Genomic DNA, 10554 nt, shown 5'->3' on the forward strand with positions numbered 1-10554 from the left:
GCATCGGCAGGCGGACTCTCAACCACTGCGCCACCAGGGAAGCCCCACAATCACTTTTGATTTCAAGTTCTTATTAAGATAATCACAGACTGTGCTTAATTAATCCCTTCTTTGAAATTATTACTATTGGTGTTTATTCCTACATGGGAGTTAATGCAAGGATGCTTTTCTCATGCAAAGCAGTGTTTCCCCCCTACCCTTTCCTCTGTTTGCCATTTCAGGAAAAAAGAAGGCAAATAAGACCTTTATATATTAGTCTGAAGGGGATGCTGTTTATGAGAGGCAAATGATGCAGTGGAAAGAAGACAGTCTAAGTAGGTGTCATTCATTTACCAAATATTTATTGAGTGCAACTATTAAAGTACTGGGTTAGGTGCCCTGGGTTCAAATCCTAGCTCAGTCACTTACTAACTATGTGACCTAGGGTGACTAAGTATCCAGTTTGCTCAGGACTGTCCAGGTTTTAGCGCTGGAAGTTCTGCACATCAGGAAATCTCTTAATCCTGGGCACTCCGGGACAGTTGGTCATCCTGACTAAGTCACTTGCACTTATCTGTAAAATAGGGAAGTTGATTCTTTTCTATATCATGACTTTGATGTGAGGATCAAATGAGATAATGTGAATGATCTTTGTGAATTGTTAATTGCCATATAAACATAAGGTACCCTTTTACCTCAGGAAACAAGAAAAATCTCAAATAAACAACCTAACCCTACACCTAAAGCAACTAAGGAAAGAAGAACAAACAAAACCCAAAGTTAGTAGAAGGTAAGAAATCATAAAGCAGAAATAAATGAACTAGAGACGAACAATAGAAAAGTTCAATGAAACTGAAAGCTGGTTCTTTGAAAAGATAAACACAATTTATAAACCTTTAGCCAGACTCTTCAAGAAAAAAGGGGAGAGGGCTCAAAACAATAAAATTAGAAATGAAAGAGGAGAAGTGACAATGGACACCAGAGAAATACAAAGGATCATATGAGATTGCTATAAGCATACTTTTTTCATCCCAGGTACATGTAGTGATGGGCTTGGATCTAGAATTGGATTGTCACACTGGAGGTCAGGCAGGTACTGAGGGGTGGGTGGAACCCCAGACTCATCAGGTACTGGGATAAGTTTCCATCTGACCACAAAGTTTGGTGCCCAAGGGGGATGGCAATACTACATCAGAGTCCCGCAGGCAAACGATAAAGAGGTCCAAACCAAGTGGCAATGGGCTCTGGTTGTTTTCCAGTGCATCCATCTGCAAGTAGGTATCAGGGCAACAGCCATGGGGCAGGGCGTTTGGGAATCTCTGTGGGCGGGGATTGGCCAGAGTGGTCCAGGTGGCCTAGTGGAGGGACCTGGGGTATTGGGTGGGTACCTACAACATGAATGGGAACAAACAGACACCAAAGCAGAGCCCTGTTATCAGACCAAGACCCAAGGTTGGGGATGGACACAGGATAGCCAGGATGACTCATAGGCTGGGGCCACGGAATGTGGGACCGAGGCTGGAGTAGGAAGGAATATGGGGTAGTAAAATGGACTTTACAACTCTGCTGGGGACAGAGCTCTTCAGGATTTTACTAGCTTTTTACGGAGTTTGATATTCCAGACTAGCCAACCTACATACTTTGAACTCTGTCTTTATTCACACTATTCTTTTTTATTTTTTTACAGCCTTCTCATCACCTTTGGGCATATTTTTTATGATATTCAACACATTTTCAACAAGTGCTTATCCTGTGCCAGGTCTTGGGAATGGTTAACAAATGCCTGCTGTATGCTGTGTCACGGGAATCGTGTCCCTCTGAGGCCGTTATTATTCCCTCCGTTTTACTGACAGGGAAATGAGGTTCAGAGAGGTTAGCTAAATAACATAAGTTTACACTGTACATCAGGACGTTGGCATTTGAACTCAGTTCTGCTTTACTCAAAGCCATGGTCAATTCCACTCTGGGATCTGGCGTCTCAGTTTGAGCCCTCAGAGACTCAATTCATGTACCATTCTTTCAGCTCATCATCCCTTCCACACCTTGGGTTACTGGTTCTTCTTAGAATCATACTTTGTCTCCCTCCCTTTCCTAACCCACCATGACTACAAGCTTCTCACTGATCCAAATCACCATCGCTTCGGAAAGTACTTTGATTCAGTGCCGCTCACATCCCTGGTCTGCAAACTGCTTGTGACGGGTCCACAAAGATAAGGCACTTGGGCCAGAATGTAAATCAACTATGTCACTAGGCACACTTTTTAGTTCAACCGACACTTTCAAAATTTTTTCCTAAAGCAAGACTTCCTTGAAGTAAGAACTGCCTTGGGTTTACTTTCTGGCACTAGGTCCTTATCTCATAGCAGATCAGTAAAAACGGTGGGAAGATGGACGTTGATCCAGAAGTTGGCCCTGGTCCAAGGACAACAGTTTGAGTAACGCTGCTTAGGTTAAATCACGTCTCCTTTTCCCTCGCCGCTGTCAACTTTGGATTATTGCAACAGCGCCAGGTGGTCTCCTGTTGTTTCCAAATCTGATTGTGACGCTCACCTACTTAAAACCCTTCAGTGGTTCCCACCGTCTCCTGATAAAGTCCAAACTTCACTCCAAAGGCTCTTTGTGCCCTACCTCGGAGTGCCCTCACCAGCTTTCTCTCTCTCTCTCCCTTGCTCCCTGGGCTCTTGCTTTACTGGATGGTCTGTAGTTCCCCAGATGGGCCGTGTGCTTACCTCACAATTTTGTCAATGTTGCTCTGTCTGCCCCTGTTGCCCTCCCTTCCCTTCTTTCCCCTGTCACCCAGGCACATGTGCGACAATAGCCACAAGGAACTTCAAAGAGAATGTGGGAATGGGGGTGGTATTGGAGAGATTTTGTTTCAACTTTAAGGTTTGAATAGGTGGTGAGGGACAGGGAAGGCAGGCAATGCTGGGCATATGCAGGCTGGATTAAGGAGACATTCTAGAATGCTGTCGTGGAACAGAAGGTGATAATTGCCTGAGAGCTGGGCAAGGAAAATTAGGAAGTGGAACAGCGATAGGGCCTCCAGAAAAACTAGATGCTCACTGTGGATACCTCACAGGAAGAGAGGTTAAATGTTGTAACAAGGTAATGCTACGTGGTAAACAAAGACAGTTCCTACAGAGAAACTCCCCTGGGGTGCTGTGAAAGTGGCTAAACAGCTCAGAAGGAGGACTTCTCTTCTTTGGCTGTCAAAGTACTCATAACTCTGAAAGGCTTTAAAGCGAGGAATGGCTACTGGCAGCCAGAGGAATGGTGATGGGCTTGGCCAGCTGGTAGAGGAAACAGTTAAACTGTACACAGTCCCTCCTCCCACACACAGGATCCTGGCAGCTGTGGATGGAGGATTCAGGGGCTGAAGCGACCTGGCTTCTCTCCCTCACCCAGGGCAGCCAGGGCAGGCGAGGCCCACAGTCTCTCCCTGGCCTCTCTTAGCCTCTGATAAGCAAAACCTTCATTGGGAGGAGATCATTTCCCCTTTTCACTGACTCTGAGTGAAATGTGTGTCCTGTTCCCGCTTCCAGGAGGCTAAGATTTATGAAAATCTGCAAACTGCCTCCTTTAAGAAAACGTTATATAAAAGGATTAGCTTCCTAGCAGGTGTTTTAGTCTGATGCTGGTTCTAGAAAGACATGAATAGGAGTTTGCCCATTTTATGTTATCCAAATGCTCCTTAAAGATTAACCGTATGCTAACACATATATATGGAATTTAAGAAAAAAAAATGTCATGAAGAACCTAGGGGTAAGACAGGAATAAAGACACAGACCTATTAGAGAATGGACTTGAGGATATGGGGAGGGGGAAGGGTGAGCTGTGACAAAGCGAGAGAGAGGCATGGACATATATACACTACCAAACGTAAGGTAGATAGCTAGTGGGAAGCAGCCGCATAGCACAGGGAGATCAGCTCGGTGCTTTGTGACCACCTAGACGGGTGGGATAGGGAGGGTGGGAGGGAGGGAGACGCAAGAGGGAAGAGATATGGGGACATATGTATATGTATAACTGATTCACTTTGTTATAAAGCAGAAACTAACACAGCATTGTAAAGCAATTATACTCCAATAAAGATGTAAAAACACAAAAAATCTTAAGCCTGCACCATTAGGTTAAAAAAAAAAAAAGATTAACTCATTCATCCTCACTGCCTGCTTGTGAGGATTGTTATCCTTTTCTCTCAGCCGTGGAATGGAGACAAAGTGTGGTGTCGAGGGGCCTTGCCCGAGGCTACACAGCTGGTGGATGCAGAAATGAGGGCTCTGCTGGCCGGCTGGCAGGCAGGCTTCCTCTCTCAGGGAAGGAGATGCCTTGGGCCTCTGTCAAGGTAGCTGGCGCAGACTGAAGAGAGCTACTAGAAGCCCCGAGCTTCGGGAAGACAAAAAATCCAGCAAAACACACCAGCTGTGGGTGCCATTCAGTGAGAATGTGTGATAATGCAGACAGCAGCTGGGTTGAAGCTTGCCTTCCAGAGCTCTGTGACAGCCAGGAAACGGCAGTTCAATTAACAGTGCTAATAACATCATAAGGGAATGCTTAAGCAACTTGTAAGTGAAATGCATAAATGGTTGCAAAGAGTTGCAATGATTTTTACAGTGTTGCTTTATACCTGTACAGTGCTTTCCAATTCTGAAAGCACTCTCACATGTACAATGATTTTTTCATGATAGTTCTTTGAAGTAAGTAGTTAGATATTATGGGCTGAATTGCATTCCTTCACAAAATTTGTGTGCTGCAACTCTAACTCCAGTACCTCAGAATGCGACAATATTTGGAGATAAGGGCTTTTCAAGAGGTGATTAAGTTAAGATGAGGCCATTAGAGTGGGTCCTAAACCAGGGTGGGTTCTAATCCAATCTGACTAGTGTTTATTTATTTATCTATCTATCTATCTATCTATCTATCTATTTATTTATTTATTTATTTAGGTTGCGCTGGGTCTTCGTTGTGGCGCAGCTTCTCGCTGGGTCTTCGTTGTGGTGCAGCTTCTCTTGTTGCGGTGGTGCCTGGACTCTAGAGAGCGCGCAGGCTTAGTTGCAGCACGTGGGATCTTAGCTCCCTGACCAGGGATCGAACTCGGGCACCCTGCACCGGGCGTCTTAACTGCTGGACCACCAAGGAAGTCCATGACTAGTGTTCTTATAAGAGGAAATTTGGGCTCAAGAAGAGACACCAGGGGTTTGCGCACAGAGGGGGGACCATGTGAGGATTCAGGGAGAAGGTGGTCATCTGCAAGCCAAGGAGAGATGCCTCAGAAGAAACCAAATCAGCTGTCACCTTGGTCTTGGACTTCCAGCCTCCAGAACTGTGAGAAAATAAAATTCTATTGTTTAAGCCACTCAGTGTGTGGTATTTTGTCATGGCATCCTAGCAAACTAATATGCTATACTATTTTGAAACACCCTTAAACATATTAGAAGTACTTATTCTGAACCAGAAAATGTCTATATTCATCAGAAAACTTTCATATTGTCTTACTAATGACATTAGAAATGGCTCACACTTACTGAGCCTTCGCTGTGTGCCAGGCACTGTTGTAAATGTCTTACTTCATTTCATCTTCATAAAACCCCTCCAAAGACATAAGTGGCAGGGGCCGGGGGGAGGAGCAGTTCATCCTTACAGTAGAATTTCAGTTAATACATGTGGAAGGAATGAGAGATACAGATGATCTTTGTTGGGCAAACACCGCAGTAATAATCGTTGCAGGTAAGAACTATTGACAGTCGCTACAGTCAGTGGGTGAAAGTATGATGAGAAATGGGATATTTGTAGGGTCTCAAAGTATCTCCCCACAAATATTTTTTAATTGCAAAGAGGAAAATAGTAACTTTACAGTGGAGACGTCCCCCATACACCACTTTATTCAAGTGATCGAGGTTAACCTTCTCAGTAATAAGACAAAGCAACATCATGTATTCCCACATATGATGCGCTGAGAAGAGCACAGCATCACATCCTTGCCCAAAGTGCATCACCGCAATTTACTCATTAGAAAACATGAGACACATATTGTGAATAACTGGCCTGGGCTTTCCAGAAGCATCATAGATTGGAGGAAAGGAAGAAGACATGATACCCAAATGCAACGTGGGAACCTAGATTGGATCCTGGGCCAGAAAAGGGAAATCAGTGGGAAAACTGGTGAAATTTCCAACAAGGTTGTAGATATAGTTAATGGTATTATACCAATGTCAGTTTCCTGGTTTTGATCATTGAGCTACATTTATGTAAGATGTTAATAGTAGGAGAAGCTGGGTGAAGACTGTATAAAAGAATCTCTCTACAATTTTTGCAATGTTTCTAAAGTCATTTCAAAGTAAAATATTAAGAAAAACAAATCCTCTGAAGTAAGTACTATCATTATCTTATTATTAGCAGGTGAATTAACTCCCTCAGGGTTACCCAGCTTGTCAAGGGTGAGGCAATGATGTGTACCCAGGCTGTCCAAGTCCAGATATTATACTGAACCCTGTGATACATCCCCTTAGTACCTGGGGGAGACAATGAAGTTGTAGCATAGTTTTAATTTTTCATATACTTGTGAAACAGGAGGGAAGGAGGCAGGGCACAACCTTTGAAAGAATGACATGGCCCGAGGACATGACATAAACTGATCAGAACCAAATGGGTCCAAGACGGCGGACAAGTCAACTTTTCCCACTAGACCTTGAGCCTCAGTATACGCTCACATCAGCAAGCTAAATGACACACCCATAGGCACTATGACAGTTCCAAGACCATAAGGATCAAAAAGCGGGCGGTGGCCCAATTCCTGGAAATCCCCACCCCTTCCTAAAATAGCTGGAATACTCCTCCTACTCATTAGCCTATGAAATTACCCACTCCTATAAAAAGTGACAACCCCATACCCTGGTGCCTTTCTCACCTTCTGAGATGGCCCACACTCTGTCTGTGGAGTGTGTTTCTAAGTAAATCCACTTCTTACCTATCACTTTGTCTCACCGAATTCTTTCTGCGATGTGACATCAAGAACCTGAGCTTCATTAAGCCCTGAAAACAAGTGTGTGATCTCAGTTGAAAGACTGTGGGTTTAGGCTGAGTTCGAGAACCAGTTGTGTGGGTTCAAGTCCCAATATGAGGTGCACGGTTTCACTTGCATCAATAAATTATTTCTTTCATGATATTCTAAAAAAGAGTTTTTTCTAAACCACCGTGTGTCCTATTAGTCCCAATTAAGGAGGTGTTCACATAGCTTTTGAGTTGGAAGAAATCAAAAGCAGGGTAGGGCACTGTACAAGATACCATTACACACGCACACACACATGCACACACATACGAAGTAGCAGACCTCTTTGCTTCCCTCAGAGAACTTACAAATAGCTGAGACATGTGAAAGACAGCTAATGGAATGGAGCAGAAAATAAGCACAAACTAAGTAGTGCAGGCTCTGTATGCCCTGGGAGGTCAGAGTAGGGGAAAAATGCACTTCAACCTGGTATGATTGAGGAAGGTGACATTGAATCTGGGCCTTCAAGAATGAGAAGGATTGCAGGGACTTCCCTGGTGGCCCAGTGGTTGAGAATCTGCCTGCTGATGCAGGAGCCGCAGGTTCGATCCCTGGTCCAGGAAGATCCAACATGCAGCAGAGCAACTAAGCCCGTGCCCCACAACTACTGAAGCCCGCACGCCTAGAGATTGTGTTCCGTGACAAGAGAAGCCACCGCAATGAGAAGCCCACGCACCTCAAAGAAGTGTAGCCACCACTCGCCTCAACTAGAGAAAGCCCGTGCGGAGCAATGAAGGCCCAACACCACCAATAAATAAATAAATAAATTAATTAATTAAAAAGAAAAAAGAGAATCAGAAAGATTGCAAAACAATGGACATGCCATGGAGGAGTCATTGTGGAAGAATGACTTGAGAAAAGATAGATGGAGGTGGGAAAGCCCCAGATAACTGGAGAGATCAGTTCGATTGTAACTGTGGAGTCATTGTGTATTTAAGGAAGACATTTCAGCAGGGATCCCAACCTCATGCCTCAGGGACCATGCAAGTGTGTGGATAAGCCCAAAATAAGACATTAGAGAGTGGTGGGTGTTCTGGGAGGGCCTGCTCCACCTAGAGGCATTTTGGATTAAAACAAAATAACAAAACTAAACACTGCCCTAGGCAAGAACACACGGCTGCTGACCAGATTCTGCCCAAGATAGAGGAATTACTTGGAATTTGTACTAATAATTCCGTCTGGGCCTCAAGGCTGTGTGTGTAGCCAGGTGGGTCACTTGTGGGATATTAATTCACGGTTTTACTTTCTAGGAGCGTTAGGCCTGCGGCTTTACTGTTGTTAGGACACTACGCCACCTAGTGGCCAGTGGGGCTGTGCCAGCACCAATGAAAAGCAACAGGGCTGCTTTCTATATATGGTGTTTTCATCTTCCAAATATTTGTCTTGTGACTCATGCTAAAAAATATCCAAATAAGCTACATAATCCTTTAATAGCATGAACTTTCACTAATGGTGAGGGTGCTTATTGCCATATAATCAATACTGTGATAGTGAGGCTTGTGCTTATTTATTTGGTATGTGGTCAATAAGTTTTCTCTGCCGCTGATGTGTGCATGTGTGAATGGTATCTCTTAGGCATAGCTATAGAAGTTCAACAAATGTCTGATCCGCTCTGTTGAAAGGATTATATTTGAGGACTCATGGAAAAAACATTGAAGAAAGAATGAGGAGATTTAGGTTTATTTGTTAGTTGTGTGACTTTGAGCCAGTCACTTGGCCTCTCTAGGAATCAATTCTGGCTAAAAAATGTGGGGTTGAAAATGTTCAGCAGTCCTCTAACTGGATCCCATGGTAGGGGGGCACCCATCTTCTGAGGAACTTTATGGGATTAGAAGTCCTGATGGGGCTTCGTCTGGGGGTGAGGGTTTAGAGCGAGGGGAAGAGGGGGCAAGGTGAGGTCCAGCCTGCTCCAACCGTAACAGCTCCACTACGAAAAATTAATTGTTAAGAAATTAATTTTGAATAGGTGATCCATGCACATTATTAAAAACCCAAGAGGTACAAAAGCGTACGCAGTGAAAAGTCTTCTTACTACTGTGTCCCTAGTCCCCCACCTTGCAGGAAACCAAGGTCATCATCTCCTGTCTATCTTTCTAGAAATTACCCACCCCCACCTCATATTGTCTCACCTCCTTTCTTTTTTTAAGTTTAAAAAAAATTTTTTTTAATTTTATTTTGGCCACAACACTCAGCATGTAGGATCTTAGTTCCAGACCAGGGAAGCTCGGACTTCCCTGGTGGTGCAGTGGTTAAGAATCTGCCTGCCAATGCAGGGGACACGAGTTCGAGCCCTGGTCCGGGGAGATCCCACATGCCGCGGAGCAACTAAGCCCGTGTGCCACAACTACTGAGCCTGTGCTCTAGAGCCCGCGAGCCACAACTACTGAGCCCACGTGCCTCAACTACTGAAGCCCACGTGCCTAGAGCCCGTGCTCCGCCACAAGAGAAGCCACTGCAATGAGAAGCCCGTGCACCACAACGAAGAGTAGCCCCTGCTCGCTGCAACTACAGAAAGCCTGCACGCAGCAATGAAGACCCAACACAGACAAAAATAAATAAAATAAATAAACTTATTAAAAAAAAAAGGTTCTTACCAAAAGGACTTCCAATCAAGATGCTCCGCGGCATGTGAGATCTTCCCGGACCACGGCTCGAACCCGTGTCCCCTGCATTGCCAGGTGGATTCTTAACCACTGGACCACCAGGGAAGTCCCTCACCTCCTTCCTTTTACTAACACAAATAGCAGCATAGCATTCACACCGTTCTGTAGTGCTTTTTACCCATTTTATATATTGGACTTTCATGTGAAATTTCACTTATATTTCACTAAACCAGACTATCTATCCATAAAATATTTGACTAGCTTATTTATAAATCTTCTTTTTCACTAGGGCACTTCATAACTCTTAAACCTACATTTTTGATTTGTTATAAAATGAATGATTCATAGACTTGTGGCTGTGCAGAGACAAAAAAACCATTTGAACTTGCGTTTGGTGTCAGGCCTCTGAGAGACAAGAAGAAAGAAACCTCCAGAAAGTGCCTGGTTCTGTGTTTTCAGTTCTTAGGATGTTTGGCTGCTGTGACCACAGTGGTGATTCACAGTTGGCAAGGCGTGAGGGGAGCAGAGCAAAGATGCTGCTCAGGTTCTGGAATGTCACCAGCAGTAAAAGGAATCTGAAGCATTGACAAGGACAGAGCCAAGGGAGGACCAGTCAGTGTGGAAATCTTGCTAAGGTTAAGTTAACTGGAGATGAACTCCTCATTCCATAGATTCCCTGATTATATATTCTTTTCTTCCTTTAGACAGAATCAGGTTCTCCTTAGACTAGTGGCTTTCAGTCCTAATTGCATGTGAGAATCACCTGGGAGCCTTCTTTCACTCCCACAGTCAGGGCCCCACCTGCAGGGATTCTGATTTAGGCTGCCGGGCATGGGGCCCAAGGCCTGGTGTTTTTGAAAAGCTTCCTAGATGATTCCAGAGGCAGCCAGGTAATAGCAGAGCTGTGGGTCATCAGTGCTACCC

The sequence above is a fragment of the Lipotes vexillifer genome, unplaced genomic scaffold (genome assembly GCF_000442215.2).
Source record: "Lipotes vexillifer unplaced genomic scaffold, Lipotes_vexillifer_v1.1 scaffold445, whole genome shotgun sequence".
Lineage (NCBI taxonomy): Eukaryota > Metazoa > Chordata > Mammalia > Artiodactyla > Lipotidae > Lipotes > Lipotes vexillifer.